Source organism: Typopeltis vanoorti, chromosome 1, assembly GCF_054136105.1.
Source record: "Typopeltis vanoorti isolate ZY-2024b chromosome 1, IOZ_Tvanoo_1.0, whole genome shotgun sequence".
NCBI lineage: Eukaryota > Metazoa > Arthropoda > Arachnida > Uropygi > Thelyphonidae > Typopeltis > Typopeltis vanoorti.
In genome coordinates this window covers 51,551,266-51,575,847 of record NC_143549.1, presented here as the reverse complement: position 1 = coordinate 51,575,847, position 24,582 = coordinate 51,551,266, and the positions used below count along the sequence as shown (strand labels likewise).

General features: G+C 36.1%; 1 long non-coding RNA gene across 1 annotated transcript in view; it reads left to right on the top strand.

The window, feature by feature from the left end:
* Window positions 1–19,235, top strand: part of LOC150109971 (uncharacterized) — a 135,718-nt gene extending 116,483 nt beyond the window's left edge. The window contains exon 3 of the long non-coding RNA XR_016548584.1: window positions 19,175–19,235. This is a non-coding gene — a long non-coding RNA (uncharacterized LOC150109971). The remainder of the gene's footprint in view (window positions 1–19,174) is intronic.
* The last annotated feature ends 5,347 nt before the right edge of the window (window positions 19,236–24,582 follow it).

The window sequence follows — 24,582 nt, the reverse complement described above, 5'->3', positions numbered from 1 at the left end:
TGTAAGTCGTGACATCTGACTACTGGACGTGTGATAGAAGTGATTCACTGAAGTTTTAAACCAGGGGTCGGCGGGCCGCATGCGGCCCAAACGTGCATTTTTGGCTGCCCATAAAAGGTTGACCATATTTACATGGCATGTGGCCTGTATGGTGAATTATTTAAATAATACATTTTATAATATGAATAATAAATTAAAAATAACTTGATATCAATACTTCGTGATATCGCCGTGCAACTTGGCAGGAGGCAACCATGTGAGTCATCATGAGTGGGAATAACAAATGCAACTTCATCCGGCGACAACCGAGATTTTGTCGCCCATTTGCAGTCGAGTTCCCTGGTCCGTCTTTTAATATAATTCAATGACATCAACTATTATTTTCAGAGGATATGTATTTGTTAAAAATAATTTCAAAAATGTGTTCAAGAAAATGTAAAATTACAGATGAAGGAAGAAGGTTTAATGATGCTGTTATGAAAACATAAGTGTTGATGTTATGAAAGAATATAATATCAGACGTCATTACGAGAATCAACATGAAAGCCAATACAAGGATTTGAACTGTGAACTTTGAAAAAGTCAAATTAATAAATTACAAGCTTCTTTGACTGCTCAGCAAAACATATTGAAGATGCAAAGTATTTATAATGAATCCGTTGTTCGAGCTACGCTTGCGGCCCGATTATTAAAAATAAAAATTGAATGTGGCCCGTGAGTCTGAAAAGGTTGCCGATTCCTGCTTTAAACAATACTAGTACGAATGCATAAAACTTAACGTTGTCAAGTGCTACTTAAATGCAATTACTTTTCAAAACTTTCAGTGGTGTAATACTGATTTATTATTTCTTAAAATTTACCCCCTTATAAAATGAGCAAACAAAGAACATTATTTTATTTCCTAAATATAAATACAGTAAAGTTTTAACATAATATTTAAGTAACGTCGATTTCTGTTTTCTGATTTTTTTATCATTATAATCAGAAAGTAAAACCATTATTTTATAAAAATTTTAATAATAATAATAATATTAATAATAATAATAATATTATTATTATTATTATTATTATTATTATTATTATTATTATTATTATTATTATTATTATTATTATTATTATTATTATTATGTTACTACAAACTAGGGGACCGCCCAAATATTTTAGGATACTTAGGGTGCCGCGACTAATAAAAGGTTAAGAACCACTGTTGTAGTTCACTTATACTTATTTTGAAAATTCAGATCACTTACTCCTGAAAACATTTATTTTCTAAATAAAAAACTTTCCCCTCTGCAGTCCTCAGTTTTGAGAAAGGATAAAAAAAAACAGAATGCGAGTTTATTTTAAACGCTAGACCAAGTTAAATCAATGGAGAAGAGAGAATTCCCCCTCTTTCGTTCAAAAACCTGAACAGATGTTCTCCACTTCAAGATGACAATTCCGAAAACGATCGCAGATGTCAATTACGAACTCAGAATACTTAAAACTAACAAATTCAACGCTTAAAAATAAAATATACAAATTAACGAATACAATAAACATCACTAGTTTAATGAGACCATGTTGATATTCATAGGTCACATGTTGATAACGGTGTTCTGGAGTTTTAACAGTGCCCACTCACATGCGACACCGTATGGTACGTACTTTAGCGCAGTGATTACAGTACAGACATTATATTTCTCTACTGGTTTCCTTACGTACTTTGCAAGAAATATTCCAATAGTGAACACGTATACATCGGACAATGTCATTCCCCCAGAAAAAACTCTTTCTAGAGACCCTTATTGTCCCATCTGTGAAGTGTGGTTCTGGAACTGGAAATACCTTTCATACTATCGTATTTGATAACTAAATGTATTACCCTATAACGATATTTTCAATAGCATAACGACAACGAGGATGACAGCACGTCAAACAATGATATCTCTTTCTTAATCCAAGTGAACAATTGTAAGGTTAACTGCAGAGGAATATGAGAAATGGTCCGCCAATGCTAAGTAGTTTCTGCCATATTAAAGGTGAGATGTTATTTTTCGGAAATATCTTTCAACTTTTACATTGACAAATGATATCTATTCGAGAATCATTTTTATACGAGATTATCAGGAGAGGGTTAGTTACTAAAACAGCAACTTCTTGAAGAAGAGTAATGCTCAGTGTCTATTCAAATTGAAAGATATTTCTATTAGTTGTTTTATTCAATAATTTATCGTGAAAGATCTCTGTAATGGATTAGATAGCGTACATCTTGCAGCAAGGCAAGATGTATATTATTTAGAGTATTCTCTCTAAACAGATGATTAATGATGACAACGTTAGAAACATTATATTTGGTTTCGATTCATATTCTTATATAATACAGTATTATATGTTAGGGTGAATCTATCACGTCGCACGTTTTCTCTCATCAACTTAATGGTTGATGAGTAGCGACGTTTCTTTATTTCTTTACTAGCAAGTAATATAACAGCTAGTTTCCGGTTGCTTTCCTTGCTCAGACCGAAAAACCAAGTTTACGGGGGAAAACCTCCACCTACGTATGAGACCGGAACTGGAGGTTATATATATATATATATATATATATATATATATATATATATATATATAGGTCGTGTAATGATTATATAAATATCAAATAAAGATTTAATTCCGTGAAAAATGTAATGTACATGAAAGATATAATCCCGAAGCCGGAAGAATGAATTATAATTGAACACTTATTTGATCCCGAATATCATAACAGCCTCTCTCTCTCTCTCTCTCTCTCTCTTAGTAAGCTTTACCGGCGATAGCACTCTCTACTTATCCTACTCCTTTGACAAACCATGTAGTTCCTAGACATCCCTTACATCAACATCATTTGCAACCAGTGCCTTAAACACTGATCTCCGTATCATCCTTCATTGGGGACAAGAATGACCTAGTCACCTTCAGTACCATCGAAACGCAGACCTGCCTTTTCTCTCGCGAAGGATCTCAGCCCACATTCCCTCATCTTCAGTAATACAAGCATCACTCAGACAGGATGAATTTTATCTCCTTGGACCAAACCTGTCTTTGCACTAACTCATGATATCAATAGCTTTCTTAACTTCTAAAAACTTTGCATTGTTTTCTTGTGCATTCACCCAGCTACTAACCCAATATAAATCTCAAATCCTCCCATCCTTAGAATAATGTGCACACATTTAGGGTGGGGCATCTAAAGGCATCTAAAACCGCCTTAAAATTATTGATGCTGTCCAGAGGAGAGCAATTCGGCTCAAAGATAACCCTCTCCTCACAGGCTCACTTCATCCTCTACCTCACAGATGCAATGATTCAGCTCTGGGTCTCTTCTACACGTACTTCCATGGTCACTGCTCCAGTGAACTGGCAAGCATCATTCCTTCACCTGCTGTTCGGCCTGTTAGAACAAGAGTAGCTGCTACCCAAATTCCCTTTACAGTACCACTGCAAACTCATAGAACTTGCTACTCTTACTCATTTATTTCTTCTACTTCTGTCCTCTGGAACAGCCTTCCCTCATGATGTGTTTCCTAATAATTTCAACCTACAGATCTTTAAGAAGAATGTCAATGGGTTTCTGCTTTCTCAATCCTCATTTGCATCTCACACACGGCACTGATGTACTGTAGGTTCTTATACTTCTCGCGTGTGGGATATATAAATAAAAAAGGCAATGAAGAAGCGAATATAAACCAGTGCAGGAGGTCAGATTAATACTTGAATGTGTATAAGAATATTGATAGTGTTTTTAGGAAAAAAAATAAAGAAATTAAATTGATAAATTATTTTTATCCAATTTATTTCAATGTTGTTGTCGTTAGGATTATTTTATGTAATGTAGTTTGCTGTATGTGCTGATATTTAAGAGCCTCCTTAGTTTAGTCTATTTCGATGACGCCGTTTGGTTGGAAATCCCTGGATTCGAAATAGGCAAACTCAGAAGAACATACGCAGTTTACATAAAAAATATACCTTAGACATAAGGATAACCGCCCTATTCTGAAATAACGGTTAAGAAATCCAAGGGTACTTGGAAGGTTATAGACGATTTAGGGCCTACAAAGCCATAAGAAAAGTATTGTAAACGAAATGAACCCTTGCTCCCGGATCACACAATATAATGCATTTTGTAGATTATGGGAATGTAGTCTAAAATATATAAGAAAATTAAATTGAATTTATTAAAAATGTTGATTTATTGAAGACACTATTCATTCGTGTAAAAAATCTTTTCGCTGTTCGATAAGAGGCATACAAGACAAAGAATTAATTGTCTTAAGAATCTTTTTGTCATTGTCTTTGTTAAGTATGCTACGAACGCATTGTGTTCTATTATTAAGAAATGCATTCTGCTTAAACCACTTCATTATCAATCAATATAAGAGATTGAAGAATAAGTTAAGCATTGTTATGTATTGTCGTTCGGATTAGAGAAAGAATTATTTGACTTTCTTCTTGAACAACTACTGGATGTGATCCTTGGGAAACAGTGCAGTAAGAAAATTAACCCAAACAATAGACAAATACAAAAGAAATTAAAGAGGCTTAAGATAAGCGGTAATTCGTTTTGGATTGTGGATGGATTTCGACTAAACTGCTCTCACTTAATAACCGGCTTAAAGGAAAGTGGAAGAATGACAATTACAGTTTTCATCTGAGGCGATTCATTGTTATATACACAAAAGCGAACTTAGAATAGAGGGATCATCAGCTATCTCCACCCACCCACCTCAAAAATGCTCGCTTTCGAATATCGAAAGCCAGATAAGCTTCATGCAGCATTCCAAATATGAGAACAGTAAATTCTAAGGCCAGGAGGATATCGGGGATCGAAGAATTTTACAGGGGAAATGTAACTCCACAAAGGTAGATGAGACTGAGTTAAATGCTTGTTTTACCTACCGATTTGTCTGTTTTGCAGTAGAAAAGCGACGTTTATGAGAGGAAATCAGCTGTGCAACCTTGTATGACGCTGTGAAATGTGTCTTCATATAAAGAGCTCTTATAAAGATTCAGCATTCCTTGTAAACCGGATTCAGGTAAGTCTTTATGGTCAATTGGCCACAGTACTATCCTTTCGACAATGCATCGGAGGCGCATGATCGTATATAAATTTATCGTATAGATTAGTGTGCTCAGTTATAAAACATATTAGTGACTTCAGTAAAACATTTCCAGCACTCACACTTTAATGATAGGAATCTCTTTCAAACAATCATAATTTGCCATGTAAGAAAAACTAAACAAAGTGAAATGTTTCTTTGATCATTTGGAAGAATCTTTTGTTTTTCCATCTCACTATTAGTAATTGAATGAAACCGCTGTAGACTACTATTATCTCGTCGAAATATCTCATATCAAATGAAAAAATCAAAAAGAAATTTGTTTTTCTAGCTATATTACATTTTCCAGCCAGATGGATTATCGACACACACACACACACACACACACACACACACACACACACATGCGCGCGCGCGCATTTATATTATTTATATTGCAGAATAGATCGACATTATAAAAATTGTACACATACTAATATCATTGTAGTTTTACAAAGCCAAATACATTTACATTTCATACAAAGCCATTTACATTTCTCTAAGTCAAGTATTTTTGTAAGTATTTGTGGAAAATCATACAGCCGTATTATGTAAATTCTATTTCTATAAGAATTATATAAAGATAAGATGTTGTGTTATTTACACAATATATAATTAGTTTTGTCAGTTTGTTGTTTATGATCGTTACTTGATCTAGAGAAACTTATCGTTGATGTAGAATCCTTTATATATATATATATATATATATATATATATATATATATATATATATATATATATATATATATATATATATATATATATATATATATATATATATATATATATATATATATATATATATATATATATATATATATATATATATATATAGGAGGCTAAAATTTATGAGCAGTTTGCTCGCCCTGAATGGGCATGCAGATTGTGCATCGCTATAGGAGGCTGATATAGCTTTTGGTCTTCTATATTTGAATATGTTCGTTGCCTCGTATGCTGCAGCTTTCTGAACCAAATCGTTGGGGTGTGTGGACGTCTTTAGGAAAAACTGGATGCTAAGGATTGTAGAAAAGAGAAAATCTAAGGAATATTTGTATCTCTATGAAGTTGATTGTTTCTAACATACCACGGGGTGTTCAGAATCATTCTCAAGCACTTGTTCTGCACTCGTTGTATCTTGATAATGTTAGTATTAGAGGTGTGGCTCCGGGCTGGAGAGGTGATTATAGGACGAATCGTCATCTGATATAGTTGCAATTTGATTCTGTTGTTGAGCTTGCTATTTCTATTAATTAGCGGATAGATCTGAGCTATGGCTTTAGATGCCTTTGCGCACGTAGACTTGATGTGTTGGTTGAAAGATAGTTTTTTGTCGAGAATTACACCCAGGTAATTTATTTCTGTCTGCCAGGGAATTTTAGTATTGAATAGTAACACATCTCCTGCAGGAGACATTGGCATTTTTGAGAAAAGAACGGCTGAGCTTTTCTGGGGGTTGACTTCCAATCTCCATTTGGAGAACCAACCCTCCAGCTTTAGAAGGTTTTCTTGAAGCTTTCTGATAATGAAATGGGGTCTGAGAGATCTGGTTAGTATTGCCGTATCGTCCGCGTACATGGCCAAAATGGAAGACATCGGATTGTGCGGGATGTCTGACATGTATACAAAAAACAGCAATGGAGCCAGTAGAGATCCCTGCGGCACTCCAGCAAAGATATGGCGCTGGGACGATGTAGAACCGTTGATTTTGACTTGTATTGATCTGAAGATATGAATGGATTAGATGAACCATTTGTAGTGAGGTACCGGCTGAGATAAGTTTGTGCAGGAATCCAAAATGCCAGATGTTGTCAAATGCTTTGGATAGGTCTGGAAAACAGCTCCTGTGCACTGGCGCCAGTTGTAGCTGATGGTGATGTATTCGACAAATCTGTGGATTTGTTGGATAGTACTATGGTGTTGCCAAAAACCAAACTGTTCTTTTAGGGAGGATGTTTAGGTCATTTACTGAGGTTTGGAGTCGTGAGAGGGTGACCTTCTCCACAACCTTACCCAGATTGGAGATGAGACTGATTGGACGATAATTTTGCGACAGGTGTGAGTCTTTGCCTGGCTTATGTATAGGAATTATATCAGCCCATTTACAGGTGGAAGGAAAATAGTGAAATCTTAAAATTGCATTTATTATACTGGTCAGGTCAGGTCAGGTGCACTACAGCATTTTGATGCAACAGCTTGCTCACCCTGTTTGTGATGCCGTCTGGTCCAGGAGTTTTATTGTTCTTAAGTTTTTTAATAATATCCATAATCTCAATCCAGGGCCTAGTCCACACAGATGCAGACAAGGCAGAAGCCACACTAAAGAATCTAGAGGAAGAGTGCAGACCTTCTTATAACAACTTAGATTTCAATCACTTGTACAAAATCCACAGACAGGTCAGGCATGCAGTAAATACAACTAGTTGACATAACATAACATAGCATCATTGGCCAGAAGGGTGAAGCAAGATGCTTTTATTCCCCGTTGTCTGATAGGGAAGATGAATTGAAGGAAAAATTTATGAGCTAAGAGCTCGCCCTGGGGGGGGGGGGGCACGGAGATTAGTCATTGTTGCAAGTATTTAGCATGGTTTTTGGCCTCTTGTATTTGAAGAGGTCAGTTTCTTCATAGTTTGCTGCCTGTTTAACTAGATCGTTGGGGTGTGTAGAGATCTTTGAGAAGAATTTTTCTGCTGTAGTTAGTAGGAAGGAGTAGATGTAAGGGATGTTTGTATCTCTATGCAGTTGTACGTTCCTTACAGACCACGGTGCATCCAATATCATGCGCAAACACCTATTTTGCACTCTCTGTAGCCTGAGGATGTCGGTGTTAGATGTGTGGCTCCAGGCTGGAGATGCATGTGTCACCATGGGGCGGATCGTCAGCAGGTAGAGGAGCACTTTGATTCTGGTATTTAATTTGCTTTTTCTATTTATTAGAGGGTAAAGTTGTGCAATGGTTTTAGATGCCTCCGTGCATAAGGCTTTGATGTGTGGGTTGAACGTTAATCTTTTGTCCAGAATTACTCCAAGATATTTTGTTTCTATTTGCCAGGGGATTTTGGTGTTGAATAGATAAAGGTCCCCTCATGAGAGTTACCATTCTTCTGGTGAGAAGTATCGCTACACTCTTTTGGGGATTCACTTGTAATCTCCATTTGGAGAACCATTGTTCTAGTTGTACCAGGTTTTCTTGCAGTTTTTTAGTGACAAGATGTGGTCGTAGAGATCTGGCAAGTACCGCTGTGTTATCCGCATAAAGTGCTAAGATGGATGACATTGGGTTGTGTGGGATGTCTGCCATATATATCGAGAATAAGATCGGTTCCAGTAGGGAACCTTGGGGAACTCCCGCAGAGATCCTTCGCTGACTTGAAACTGTACCATTTATTTTGACTTGTATGTGTCTGTCCTGGAGGTAAGATTTAATTAGGTGGACGATACTTGATGGTATGCCTGCTGAAACGAGTTTGTGTAGTAATCCCAAGTGCTTGTCTGTAGTAATCCCAATATCTTGTCAAAGGCTTTCGCTATGTCAAGGAAGACTGCTCCAGTGTGCTGGTGCCAATTGTAACCGGTGGTGATGTACTCAATTATCCTATGAATTTGTTGAGTAGTACTGGGATGTTATCTAAAGCCAAATTGTTCCTTAGGAATGATATTTAACTCATTTACTGAGGCTTGGGGTTTAGAGAGAATGATTTTTTCGGAAATTTTGCCTAAGTTTGAGATTAGGCTGATGGGTCGATAGCTTTCAGGTAGGTGTGGATCTTTACCTGGTTTATGCACTGGGACCACATCTGCGACTTTCCAATAGCTGGGGAAATAGTTAAATCGGAACATGGCGTTGATTATGGTGGTGAGATATACGACAGCTCTTCGGTGCAGCAGTTTAATTATTCTATTTGATATGCCATCTGGGCCAGGGGCTTTTTTATTCTTTAGAACTTCATAGATTTCCGCTGGTGAGGTGTTTGGAGGTATGTTGTTGCAGGTATCGGTGACTTTCAGTGCATGTCTAATATGGAGGTGGATTTTATAGACATGCTTGAAGTCCAAGTTGTCGTATGTAGGGGCTACACTGTTTTTCTAGGTTTTCTTTGCTATTTCTTCAGCTTTTTCTGCGTCCGTGTGTACTGGTCCCATATCTGACTTGAGTGGGGGAAAGAGATTTGTTTTTGTTTCTGAGATTTCTTAATATGTTCCAGATGGAGTGTTGGCTTCCCATGTTTCGTTCCTGTGAGCTTTAAGTGCGTGCTTCTCTTACTTCATTGTTAAGTTTATTGAGGATCGTTTTGTCCTGAGGTGCACAGGTGTTGTGGTACCTTTTTCTTGCTTTGTTTTTGTTACTAATTAACTCCATGATGTCTTCTGGTAGTCGGTTTGGCTTAAGAGTGGTTTTGGTAGAGGTGTAGAGGTGACAACCTTTATGGCTGTGTTGATTTACTGAGTCAGGCTTTTGACAGCATTTTCAATTTCTTTTATGGAGCTGATGTGAGGGACAGGTCCAATGCGTTCTGATAGTACTTCTGTTAGTTTTTTCCATGAGATAAAGGAGTGAGGAGTAGGCAGCAGTTGTTCTTGCTTTCCCAGCTGGAGCAGGATTGGGTTGTGATCAGATGTCAGCTCGTTTAAAGAGTCTAGGCTACACTGTAACTTAATATTTTGTAATATAGCAATGTCAAGTATGTCGGCTGTGCCATACATACTATGATGTGTTGGTTCTGCAGGGCCTGCCACCACTGCATAATTTGAACTGGAGTAGCTGAAGAGTGTGCAACCGTTTCTGTTTGTGGGTTTACTGTTCCATGCCGGGTGTTTCGCGATTAGATCACCGGCAATGATGACTTGATCTTTATTGCCTAGGACGGTATCTAGATCTGAATATAGTAGATTCTTTGATGGAGGGTTGTAAGCTGCATAAAGTGTTAGTTTCCCAACTGAGGTAGTGGGTACTAGTATTCCTGTGAGCTCTAGATTTTTGGTTGAGGGGCTGGTTACAGTGTGGTGATCGATGTGGTTTTTTATGAAAATGGCGGTGCCTCCTCCTCTGTAGTTTATTCTGTCATTTCTGTGGAGGAGGTATCCTCTAACGTTGGGGTTGTCTGCTGGTCTTAAGTGGGATTCGTTTATTAAGATGATGTTTGGGTTGTATCTTTGTGCAAACTCTTGGAGTTCCAGAATCTTGTTTCTAAGTCCGTTTGCAGTCTTGCAGCATATTTGCAAGAGAGTTTGTAATGACGACTGCTAAATTTGGGTTGTATTGCTCCTGAGTGGTCATTGTTGAACGGACTACATCTGCATAGGACTTTGTCTGCAGATTGAGGTTTGCTTCGATCGGGGCTTCTGGTTGCGGCAGTTAGTTTTATATCGTGTTTTGTCGACCTCTGGAGGGCTGAGGAGTTGGAGCTACTGGTTTTTGTAGATTAGTAGAGTGAGCAGATAGTCTGTTTTTTGGGTGTTGTATACATCCTTTGTAGTTTGCTGGATGCGAGCCCCACAGTTTGCACATTTAGCCGGGGTAGAGTTTGGCTTGGTCCAGGTATATGCGGGGTGGCTCTCCACGCATTTTAAGCACTTGTAGTCTGCTTTACATAATCTCTGGGCATGACCATATTTTCTGCACCTATGGCACTGTCCTGATGAGGTTCTTTTTCTTAGTGGTTCTAGGCTGATTTTTAGCCCACAAATTGAAGTTAGGTAATATATATGTGGCATTGGACGTTTGTCTGCTCTGGTCATTCGGCTGACCTTGATGGGTGGTAGGTCTTGGTAGCAGAGATCGGCGGCTATGTCTTCTGTATGTAAATGCTCTGATACTCCACGGAGAAAAAACTTCAGGCTCCTCTCGGAGTCAAGGGTGAAGGTGTGGTATTGCACACCTTTATTGTCTAGCTCCTTTGTGAGTATGCGGTAGTCCATTATAGTGGCGGGTTGGATTTTGATACCATCGTCTAAATTCTTTGCTGTAGTGTATGCTATCTGTAGACTAGTCATAGTGGCCCTTAGTTCTGACCACCTATTCTTTTCTCTTAAGATAATTGGAGTCAATTTTTCTTTAGTGGAGGCATGAGGGTCAGAGTTGTGTCCGTCTTCCTCCATACCTTCATCTGTGGGTGGTTCTGTCGTCTGTGTTTTGCTTTTTTAACGCGGGTGGGTCTCTCCTTGATCCTGGGGGGGGATTGGAGACCACCAAATCCAATTTTTCCTCTGTATTAGCAGTATCCTCGCTTTCCTCATAATCTCTCGTTGTGGAGTACAGGTTCAAGTATCCTGGCCATTCCACTTCAAATGTTTTTAGCAATTTTTTGAGTAGGATTAGCGCCAGACCTTTGTCTAGTGTTTCTATCAGGGCGTCGGTGTCTATGTCAGTCATAATTTCGTCTAGTAGGTTTTGATTCGGGGTTGGTCAATTACTAAAACTGAGAATTAATAGCGAAACCTTACTTTTCGCTGAGTGAATCTCAATCAAAATGCACTCCTTTGTATCGAATGCAACTGGAAAAGTTTTCCACAGGTTAGCTTTTCTGCGATAGCTAACGTTAAAATCCAATGACGTATTTTCTTTTTCAGAAATCACTACCATTCCTAAATTGCAACTAAATCAGTCTTACCTCTATATATCAATCAAATCGCATATCCGAATTCACTGAATACTTCACTATCGCCATTTTTTCGAATCTCCGTATTCCTACAACTAGTTCTAATAGTTCTAATAAGAACTGGGCGATGGACTGAGTCTTTGATTCTTTATCCCGTCATCTGAATGAAGAAAATCTGTGTGGATGGAGTGTTATTGAGCTAAAAAGCCCGAGTCATGGCTGGGTAACGGCAATAGTCGAGCCTCAGTTAAAACTTCATTGGCTACAGCATTGCCATTTGTTACCCGGGAAGTCCTAAAATGGACATGATCCCTACAACTAGTTGAATCCTTATAAGGACTGGCTTAAAGGGGCGAAGCAAGAATGCTTTTCATCTTCCCCGTTATCTGTAGAGGACAGTGTAGGGATAAGGTGTTATTGAGCTATTAAATTAAAGCTCTCTAATCATGGCAGGGGGGGTAACAGCAATAGCGGAGCCTCAGTTAGAACTTCATTGGCTACAGCATTGCCATCCGTTACCCTCCAAGGGTATTGGATTGAATCAATCAATCATTGGATTGAATGAATCAATCACCGCATCTCACCTATAACTAGTTGAATGTATCCCTACAACAAATTGTAATATCATTATGTTAAAAATATAAAGGTGTTAACCTATTTTAATAAATAATTTCAAAAAATTGTTTATATTAAAGTTATGTTTATATATATTAAATATTTGCTTAATATATATATATATATATTATAAATTAAGTTGAATAATAAAAACAATATAATATATCAATCTCTGAGAAAAAAAGCTTAAACTATGATATTCAAAGGAAAAATGTTCATCCGAACTAAAATAGATAGTTAAATAAATGAACAAGTAAATAATTGCAATTATTTGGACCTATAAATTAAGTTACAATGTAGATTTAGACATTTCTAACAAAATGAACAAATTTTCCAACAGAATTTGTTCGGAATAAAAAAAAAAAAAAACAAGACATTAAGACCAGCAATATCTACCAAAAGCGCAGACTCAGAATCTATAATATTCTAAGTATCAAAATAAACGAAGCGTGAACAATAAGAGAAAGATATAAGAATAGAATCATTGCAGAAAAAATTAAATATCTGAAAAGAACAGCAGGTATACCACACTAGATGAAAAGAGAAATTGAAAGACGTAAACCAAAAATCAATAATGAAAAAAAAAATAGAAGCATACAGAACAAAATGGAAAGAAGATTAAAATGAATGCATGGCATATGATAGAATACCCAGGATGATGAGCTACAAACCTAAAGGTCGTACCGATGTAAAGCTGTGCCCAGCCCGAAAAAGGCCACGTTGCTTAGATTCATGATAGCAAAGAGACGAGGAATAAGACTTTAAAAGAATAAGACTTTAGAAGGATAAAACGAAGAATATGACTTTAGAGGAAGAAAATATCTTCTCCAGTCTAAAGGTTGAAACCGGCTGGATGGCGGCCCTTCTCAATGGGATACTGAGACAATTAATGTCATATCAACGATCCCTTGCAAACTTATGATTTGCTTCATGGTTTATTTGAACCCATTAAACAGTCGTTTGAGAGCCACGGTTTATACATAATGAAAGACGGAGCTGACCGTTGTTATTATAGTTTTGGAATTACGACGACCAAAGTAAATAAGACTATGAGAATGGTGCATAAATGTTTTTTGAATGCGACACTTTTCAGAGTAAAATACTCGTGTTTCCAGGAGAAAAATCTTTGCCGCCTCCATATGAGATTGGTTAACTCATCTTCATGGCATCTTACAAGAGATTCGAACCCACGTTTTTCTTGTCCAATTCATTTCAGCGAGAATCATTTAGAAACCTCGATGACAGCAACAGTTCGTACTAACTGTTGGGGTAACTAATGGGATAGTCTGACCAGAGAAAATATGAGGTTACGAGATTACACATTCATACTACTGTAATAATGACGCAAAGATGAAAGGAAGACTAAGGTTGAGAAGAAATTCTGTACGAAAAGAGACTTCTGTCGAAAAGAGAGGTAATAGCCGTACATGCTTTAATAATGCTTTAGATATATCAAAGCCGTACATGCTTTGATATATCAACACACACACACACACACACACACACACACACACACACACACACACACACACACACACACACACACACACACACACACACACACACACACACACACACATACACAAGAGGCCGCAAAAATTGCTGGTACCGTGTGTGGACAGGAGTTGAAGGTAAAAGTAGAAACGTGACGTGTTTTTTGAAAACTGGAGGTCTTAAAGTACTTGGAACACTTGTGGGTTAGGTGTAAAGGTCAACGTGTTGCCAATGTGCTGATGATTTCATATGAAATATATGAAAATAAGTTTCATATGATGAAATACGTTGGCAAGGAATTATGCTTGGTCTCCGATATTAAAAATGAAGGAAAGTCGATTTAGAATTATGGTAATTGAATCTATTACGGACGATCATATTGCAGTTTAGTTAGTAGGTTTTTTTTTTTTAAAAAAATCAAGATACAGGAGACAGAGAGAGAGAGAGAGAGAGAGAGAGAGAACACAAAATGCATGCTTTATGCATTACCAAAACGTTATTTGTAAAACCCGAACAGCAAAATACTTTCCCCACCTAGGGGACAGAGAGAGAGAGATCTTGGAGGATGGTTAGCAGTGCAAATAAATGCGATCGATTCGAGCAAACAGAGTCTAATCCCGACAAGAGTGAAAAGGATTTAACATTTCCTGGCATGGAATGAATGTTAGAGCACACCAATGTACGAATTAGTTTTTTTTTTTTTTATCGGGGTGAATTATCCTGCGAAGGTAGTTTAGCAAATGTTATCATCTTATTTCCAAAATGTGTTTTGAAGACAACCAATCTTTCTTAATCTATCTAACACTAAATTAGTGAAACCCACCGTACGGAATGTAACAATCGTTTGTAACAAAATGGGATTTGTAAATTGTAAGAGAAAGTGTATCGATGCGTAATTATGAAAAACACGTGAACATGATTGTTAGAAGCCCATCTGCTTAATGTATTTACTACGACTATCATTCAAGTTTCAGACGTGAAGAAATAGTTTCTGCTTCAAATAAAAAACGAAACGATTTTACTTTGGAAGAGAAAAAATGTATAGTTCAAGGAGCTAATCAATGGAAGGACTGTTAAACATGCAATTGAAGATCACAAAAATGGTAAATCAACTGATTTAGCAAATTTTATTAATAAGCCATCTGAGTCGGGCATTGAGAGAGAGAGAGAGAGAGAGATTTAATGATTGCAGGACTTAATCAGAATTGCTTTAGTATTTGTGAAAATCAAAAGGCCCAATGATTCAATTGAGATCTTGTAGAAGAATTGTAAATAGATGATTTTAAAGCAACAAATCAACTGCACAAGGATGACGTCATCCAAGCTGACATTTTGTTGGTTATTCATTATTCTGATTACAAATATAGAATATTTAAATTTATTTTTCGTAATATAGCCAGTGGTGGGATAGGAGGAGGGTTTCAACGGATAGAAATTGCCATCAATAAAAAGAAGGTAAAGATTAATTAATACTACAGCCATTAAATAACAACTGCTATTAATATTTGTTGTTACTACTGCTGTTAATCAAAATTTTTCACACACATAATGTAGATTGTGTAATTATTGAAAATTTCGATCGCATTTTTGAGTATTTATAATTGACGTTCTTTCATTTATTTTATTTTATTTCATAATTGGGCTTCCACTTAGCTGATGAGATTCAAACAGCACGTGCAAAAACATTCACAACAAAAAGATTACTCAGTACTAAATCACTTACTGAAATTCGTATAGGACTGGAAAGGGGCTTGACTCTCATTTAGGGATTCAAGTACTGTAGTTATCTGAGCACCAAAACAACTATACAACTATTGCCCCTACACACACACACTTTCTCTCTCTCTCTCTCTCTCTCTCTCTCCAATATTCTTCACAGAATATTAGACACTTTGAGATATTAAATTTTAGTTTGCATATTCAGATTTATATCACCAAATATAACTTTTAAAATAATTATATTTAATTATAATTATCTGATTCCAATCTTTGAGTTTCTTATTCGGTTTTAAAATAATGTGGGATTTAATATCCCCTTAATTTAAATACATTTTAAAATAATATTTTCTTGGATTAGGAAAGCATTTATTGTGTTTGAAATTAACGAGAAGTAAAAATCAAGTGAGGTGCAATACAAGTATTCAAAATACTATTTGAACCTCGAATTTTCCCATTGCTGGAAATGCGACGTGGATAAGCATTGTTTATACTACCTCCTATTCCATTAAGGAAAGTGTTTCTGTCAAATGAAATATACACGTTATCTATCTCAAATTCACGTAATAGCGAAGATTCATAATTTTTGCATAAACGCTTTTTTTGTTTGTATTTTTCATTAATTAAAGGACAGTCTCTGCAAAACGCTATAAAATATGACATGGAAATCATAAAATAATCATTGGCTGTTTAAAAAAGAATTTAAACAGCCAATGAAAATTATTTTATCTGGTATAAGTAGATATATATATCAGAGAAGAAAAAGATCTGTAGGATCGACAATGAAAGTGAGCATAACACAGAACTGTAGAATTACCAGATAGTAATATTGCTGTGTTGGTTGCGGAAGTTACCCGGATTAGACATTCCTGAAGAAAGAACAGTGAAGGGTTCTCCTGTTGTTTACTTCCATCGTGATACCAATACCATCAGACTTGAGTTTCGTTCTGATAAGCGGTTCAATTGATGTGCTTTCTCGTAGTAGACAGATTTTCAACTATTATAGTTCCTAGCGGTTTCGGGAATCCTAACCTAATACTTCTAATCTTGAATCTTGGGTGCCAATTAAATGAAATAAATCTACTATCATTGCCTCGTGAAAGATCTACGCGGTCATTTGTGTAATGGGATTGTACTTTTTCTGGAGGTGTCCCTGGACCCTCCGTATCTGGTTTGTCAAACATATTTTTTTGAATGTACAAAATGCGAGAATTTAAATGTAAGGACCAACTGCATTCATTATCTTCTTCATATTTTACTCCAGATGGACATTGACATCTTAGAAACTATTCGCAGTGACTTGAATAGAAAACAACACTTCCATTACAATCTGAAGACTCTGTGTGCTGAAGATATTCTTGACCAGTTAGACGAATGGATCAAAAAATAAGTTTGACCAACCTGAGGATCAAATAACGATGCTAAAACCTATCCAGTGTGATCCATCTAGTGTGACATACGACCCATCGTATATCATCAGGAATGCTCTAGCAGCTTCCAGAAGGCACCTACGGACTTGGCCTTAATCCACCTAACAACAACTATCTTAATCTTCCAGGAGAGTGAATAATATCGGATTGACTTTGGAGAAACAGCTCTAAACGTACGAATTTATTGATCAGTTGCTAATCTGTAGCGTTTTCTGTCCTAAATTGTAAAATGTCATTAAAGGAATTTGTCGGTCTTGATTTGTATGACAATACTGTTGAAAATAGTAAATTTTCGATAAACCTATCGAAGTAAACTTGTGTAAACATTTGTAAGCATATCAAGTCCTGAGTAAGAAACTTTAGTGGTCAAATAATCAGTTTATTCTGCTTTATGGACCATGGCTGGTACTTTAATTCAAGTCTTGTCAGGTCTTCAGTAAGAACTATAGCGATCTCACAGTAAGTCATCTAATCACTGCAAGATATTCACAAACTTCAATGCCAAAAGAGGATTCAATTCCACGGTTTTTGGTTTGGATAGCGCAGATAGCTTTGATTAGCGAAACAGGTAGGCTAACCATTAATAAACAATAACACTTCGTGTGCACTGGTTCCGATAATGTGAAACAGGTCTAGGAGATCAGTATAACCTTTATCACGACTTGTTTATACTCTCAAAGATCAGTTATTAATTGTTGGACTTAAACCTTTTTTCAGGAAATGTTTAATATTATTGGATAAAAGAAAAAGGTGATATTTAATTTACAATGAGTGATAGATTTTTCTAGAGTATTAGATGGACACTTGACACAATTAGATTGATTGGAATTATCGATACGGAACAGGAAAATAGACGCAGCAGTATTTTAGCCGAAAAAATATCTGTGCGTTTTTGTCATCTTGAAGATGACTTCTGATGTTAACAAATTAGTCTTCTACAGTTTTATTATAAAATAAAGTTTTTATTTTATTTTAACATGGGCTCCCTATGTATACCACTTCAGATAATTTAATCTTGCCGACTTCTTTTCGGCACTCGGAAGCATTTAATCTACGAATTAACTATATACACAATTTCTATGACTTTGTTTTTATTAAATGTGTGTACCACATTTAATATGTGTATTAATATTGCACATATTAAATGTACAATATTAAATGTGTGCCACATGTAATAAAATAAAATAAAATAAAATAATAAAAATAAATAAAAATAAATAAAAATACATGGTACTTTTGACAATGCGATGTAACAGATCTCTAATCCTGATTGCATCCTCTTCTCATCCTATGTTCCCTGGCGAATTTCACCAGATTTTCTGGATTTAAAAAACTGTGAAACCGGATGAGGGAGAAAACTGTTATCTTCGTAGTGCTCTTGAAAAATTCTCTGTCAGAGAAGAGCGCAAATCTCGCATACCAAGAACGGTCTTATAGCATTAGTTGCCTCTTCGTAATATTTTGTATAAAATTTAAATAATAAAATGTTGTTGAAAACAAATTAAAACAGATTTCATCAATTTGAAATCTGCTTTAATTCCAACCTCTAATTAGGTTCATAATTTTTCATTTCACGTACTAAATTTAAAATTGTTGCGAACAAGGTGCACTAAAAAGAGAAAAGAGAATATTAAATTTAAAATTAAATTTATAGATGGAAGACAAGGATAGAACAGAAGATAAATGAGTAAATAAAGAAAAGGGAATAATGATGATGATGATGCTTAAGTGTTAATGTATAAAGTTAGCTTGTTAAAATAACATACATATAACTAAAGATTAACCGCAAGTATGGCGTCTGTGATTCTGTTTTTTACCATTCTACTGAAGCCAAATAACCATTTAGTCGTTGAAATCTAACATATAATTTGCTCAGGTTTTGTCTATTTCTAAATCGGTGTTTGGCGTTCATTGTGAGAGTATCATCTTTCGGTTTCATTTTTAAATGAAGCATGCGTATTACTAGACTTACCTTGGCGAAATTTTTTTTTCCTATGACAAACTGCATCCATATTTGAAAAAATAAAGTTAAATGAAGGACCAAATAAAAAATTTGAAAACTTTATAACAATACTCTAAACAGGTGTCTATAAAACAGCATTTAGTATACCATTTATGAATATATGATTTTTAGGATAGTGATGTTTTTTTCTACTTTAATGTAAAAGTAGAATAAAACATTATAAAATGCATTTTTTCCTTTTAGGCTTGGGCCGACGCCTGACCTTCGAATTGGGACTCTTTATCGACCGATGCATAAATGTTATTCTTTTTTTAAGGATTGATTAATTTTTTTTTTCTCCCATTTGCTACTGTCGAATTGTAAAAACATTCATGATTCTAAAACAATGTATTGTTAGTGGGAATGCAGTAAACACGTTTAAAATCACAACAAAAGTTGCTTTTTTTCTTCATTTTCAAAACTGTGTCTAGACTGAACTAATGAAAATAACAGAATAGGACACATTTTTCTTCATAGCCATCTATCAGGATAAGATGAGTTAAAAATTTCAATTTTTTTGTCCTCCACATAACTTTTTTGAAATTTCAAAGTCATCCATTTTTATTATTTATCTTTTATTATCATTATTACTTTATTTTATTTGCATAATTCCATGAAAATTTTTCATAGACGAAAGTATTCAATGATGGTGATTTAGGCATACATATACAGCTACATAAAACAACCAAAAACAAGAATTGTGGATTTAAACTAGGACTTGCAGGGAAAACGTAAATTTATCTTTATTTTTCTTTTTATTTTAGCACTAGTGCGTATATGTTCGGAGCCTATTTTGTTGGTTTTGTGATCAATCTGGAAAAGCTTCTATTGCCTTTATGTTTTTATTTATATTTTTAAGTGTTAGAAATCCTACATCTGAAATCTAGCCTACTGTTAAAAAATACGTGATTCCAATATCAGCCTAAATGAAATTATTTTTGTTTCAGGATTATTTCCATTCGTAACAATAAAAATGCATCAATGAAGCAGATGTAAACATGATTCACAAAAATATAACACAATTTATTAACCATTTTTTAAATCAGTTCAAATGGGTCAGCTACACAATTACAGTACATCGACTGATGTACAGAAAGAACTTCTATATTTGCAAGAGGAACATGAAAACTCCCAGACAGACCAAAATATCATCATCCGAATTGTGGATCTCTACAACAAATGAAAGAAAGAAATGAGTTTAGATTTCGGTGACACAGAGGTACAAAATATGTTTTATTCCCTAGATAAGGTGTGCTTTTAGAAGAATATTGAAGACACGCAACTTACGGGGGATATTGTGATGTGTTTGTACCAGTGTGATCGTTTTGATGGAATTGTGATGAAATCAGGAAATGTTGTATCCTGGAGAAATTCTTTCATTGAAGGAATTGCCTGGAAATGACATTCCTGAGAATCACGTGGTGGAAGAATCTCCTGTTGCTTATTTCCATCGTGCTGCTAATGCAAACAGGGTGGAGTTTGATTCTGATATGCATTTCATTGATGGACCACATCAATGAATCTTATACCAATAAGATTTTCAACTATATAGCGAGTTTAGGTTTTTGGTCTCTCCCATCACAACCTGAAGACTATCTATGTTCAAGCATTTCTTTCATCATCGGTATCTATTGATCCAACTGGTGAGAACATCTTTAGCAAAGACAAAAGCGCTTGCACAACAGTTGGCAGCTTCCGGAAGGCATCTACAGAGGTGGCTTTCCTGTATCTAACTGTACATACCATGATCTTTTAAAAGAATGGGCAGTACCAGTTCCGGTATGGCAATTAATTCCGTGCTAGATAACAAATACTGAGTACTCATATGTTTTCAACATTCAGATCTCTGTTTACAGTCAAACATTGTATGATAATCAGTAACGAAAAGTGTAATTGTGTAATTTTAAAATATCCTTTTCTTTTTAATCAAATTCCTTCCGTAAAACCACGTAAGGTATTTTTAGTACTTCAGGTTACTAAGGTAAATATAATCGGAAACATTGATTTATAGACCATAATAAGCCAATTCAGGCCTCCAAGAAAGGTTAATCCAAGGGAGGAAAGTCATCGAACAGCGCCAACTTTATATTTCTTAATTGTTGATCTTACCTTACAACCACCAAACCTTTCTAGATTTTTTTTTTACTTAAACATTCTGAAGTGATAACTGCGGTTCGTATTGACTATCCTTTTCTCTGTTGTGTGGCTTAAGGTGAACAGTAGAGCTTCTTTTGATGAACATAAAACTTGTTGAGATATTCTTTAAGCATCCTTTTCTTGCAGGGTTCATTTTTTTACTATAGAATGCAATTTCGTTAAAAATACTCACAAAAATCTATTTTTGCGGTTTTTCGGCATTGAAAAGCAATTGGATCATGTCTGAAAATGAATTTTATCTTGACGAGACTGATTATTCTTTATCCATTTCTCAAACAGCTATAAAATAAACACAGCTTTATTGTTATTATTATTATTATTATTATTATTATTATTATTATTATTATTATTATTATTATTACAATGTTGAATGCAGGAAGTTAAAAAGAAAGAATTAAATTTGAACAAAGACAAAACAAAAATATTGTGCAATAAATGCATTACCACAAAAAAGCTGGTACAAATGGAACAGTAAATTGATATTATTGCAGCCATTTCACCCGGTGAGGTGAAATGGCTGCAATAATATGATGCTCCCAAGCACAGTAGCACTGGCTTGGGAGCATCATATTCCTCTTGTTTATACCGTCTACAAACACGTGACTTGTTACAAGATGCATGATGCATCTTGCCCATGGGGGGGGTGTCCCACTAAGCATTCAACTTGGTTGAATTGGTGGAACAGCCTAGGAAAACACCGTGAATAACTCAAAGGAAACGTCCCAATCTGCCTTAAAAGGAAAACAAAATCCATAGCTGTCTACTTCCAGTCATGGCATATGGAAGTGAAACGTGAACTTTGACTAAAAAATTAACCAAGGTGAGGATTCCTCAGAGGGAAACGGAAAGATCATTACTCGGTATTACCATTCTAGATAGAAAGCACAAATCTTGCGTCAGAGCTCAGACAAGGGTGAGAGACATTATAACAGCCATGAAGATTCAAAGGCCAGGTCATATTGCAAGAGCATCAAAATGGACAAAGTTAATATCAGAAAGGTATCTTAGAGATGGGAAGAGAGCTACACGAAATGCAAAGAGACGGTTGGAGGATAAAATTAAAGAGATGGCAGGGATTCAGTAGCCTTCGTCTAGCAATGGACAGAAAACTGCTACTGCTGCTGATGATGATATTGATGATGAAGATGGTATATACAATTGTCGGAGATTTAATAGTGTCGTACCCTAGCAGGAAGTACTGAGATCATAGTCGAGACTTCCTGATGATGGAACTTCTGGCGATAGATTCATTACCTAATAATATATAGAAAAGCTGCCAGTTTAACAAAAATCAGTCCACACTGCACTGGACAGTATATTCATATGGTTGAAGTCCAGTTTTCTTTGGTAATCATGTGAACAGTATTGTTAGACAGAATCTCATATAAACAAAGAAACAAATATAGGAATCTGAATGTTGAAGCACTACAGATATTGCTTAGTGGTGTTCCAACAATATTTCAAGATATATACTCTGTGTGTGTGTGTGTGTGTGTGTGTGTGTGTGTGTGTGTGTGTGTGTGTGTGTGTGTGTGTGTGTGTGTGTGTGTGTGTGTGTGTGTGTGTGTGTGTGTGCGCGTGCGTGCGTGCGTGTATATATATTATATATATTTTTTGTTTTTCAGAAATACGCATAATTCTGTTATTCCTAATTGACTTTTGGAAATTGGTGTGCAGCCGATTATCAGTAATTCTCACCAGCAGTTAAGCTCACCAATCTTTTGATAACTTTAAAGGCATCACACACACACACACACACACACACACACACACACACACACACACACACACACACACACACACACACACACACACACACACACACACACACACACACACACACACACACACACACACACACACACACACACACACACACACACACACACACACACACAGAGAGAGAGAGAGAGAGAGAGAAGCATAAAAAATAGTGACCATCTCGCAACCCTGAACTCGTATTATTGTCTAAAGCCAGGGAAGGTCTTATGCAGGTTGAAACGATTGTACCCAGTTAAGTACCTAAAAATATAAAATTGAAAATTTTGCACAAATTTAGAGGACAATACTGAATAAAAAAGCAAAAAAGGTCTTTATAATTATTTTTAATCAAATTGAATGAATTAATTTTTTTTATTTTCAATATTGTTTAATAGCATATACTCGTAAGCGGACTTCGATAAGTGCGAATATAAATTAGTCGAATGAATTTTATTTTTTCCATTTCAGATAGTGTTGATCTGTTTTTGCGACTGTCCATACCCCTTTAACCATGTTTCCAGTACTTAAAGGTTGCTTAATGTGTTTGAATTGCAAGGACTCTTTATGTTTATGAGGTGTTTGCAGCTTTCTGCTATTAGCACTGATTTTCAACAGAATAGGAGTAGCGCTTCTGCATGCCAAATCCCGTGAAGATTTAGATTAATTTTCTCTTGATGATTGTCCATAATTCCTTTCATCTTCTCTTTTGTCTGTGTAGAATGTAGAATTTGTAACTGATAATATCACACTCAAAAACTTTCGTGTCCTTTATAGAAGCTTTCATCGCTATCACCATGAAAGGTTCTAAGAGGTACTTTAGCGCCCACGACCTTTCAAGTATCCTCGGTTTTCGGAACCGTAATTGGAGGATAAGGTGGTTAGAAAAACGCTTATAAGAATACTGCTTGGAAAGAAATCAATGGATCCCCCTATGGGCAAAATGCATCATCATCTTGTAACGTGTCACGTGTTTGTTGCCGGTATATATAAGAGGAATATGATGCTCCCAAGCCAGTGCAACTGTGTCCGGGTGAAATGGCTGCAAGAAGAGAACTGGCAGAGTTTCAAAGAGGTATTATTGTGATAGGATGCCATGTTGCCAGCATATCTGTTCGCAAATTGTTGATAAAAACAAATCAACAATCAGTGATACCATGCTGATATGGAAGCGCATGAACACAACTGCAAGTACTATCCGCAGTGGACGACTCACCACACTCACCTAACCTGATCGTAGGGTGCTACGAAGGATAATATATAAAATCCGCCATTCATTGGCTGACACCTTGAATGTGTAATATCAACTGGAGCACGAAACAGCACAAAAACATTCAGAACGGAGGCTCACAACGTGTCATTTCATGGTAGGACCGCAATATGCAAGTCTCACATTTTCCGAACCAACATGCAGTTTCAGTGGCTTAAAGAGCGTTTACAGTGGAAAGTGGAAGCTTGGATAGCTATGTTGTGGAGCGACGAATCGCGCTATACCGTCTCCCGTGCAGATGGACGGGTGTGACTGCAGCAGATGCCCGGTGAACTTCTCTGACCGGAGTGCATCACCCTAAACTATGAAATTCAGAGGTGGCGGCGTCCTATTTTTCCTGGGTTGGACTCGGACAACTGTTTGTGGTGCCACGAATATCTTTCAGCAAGATAAAGCACCATGCCATAAAGCTGCCGCTATAATTGTG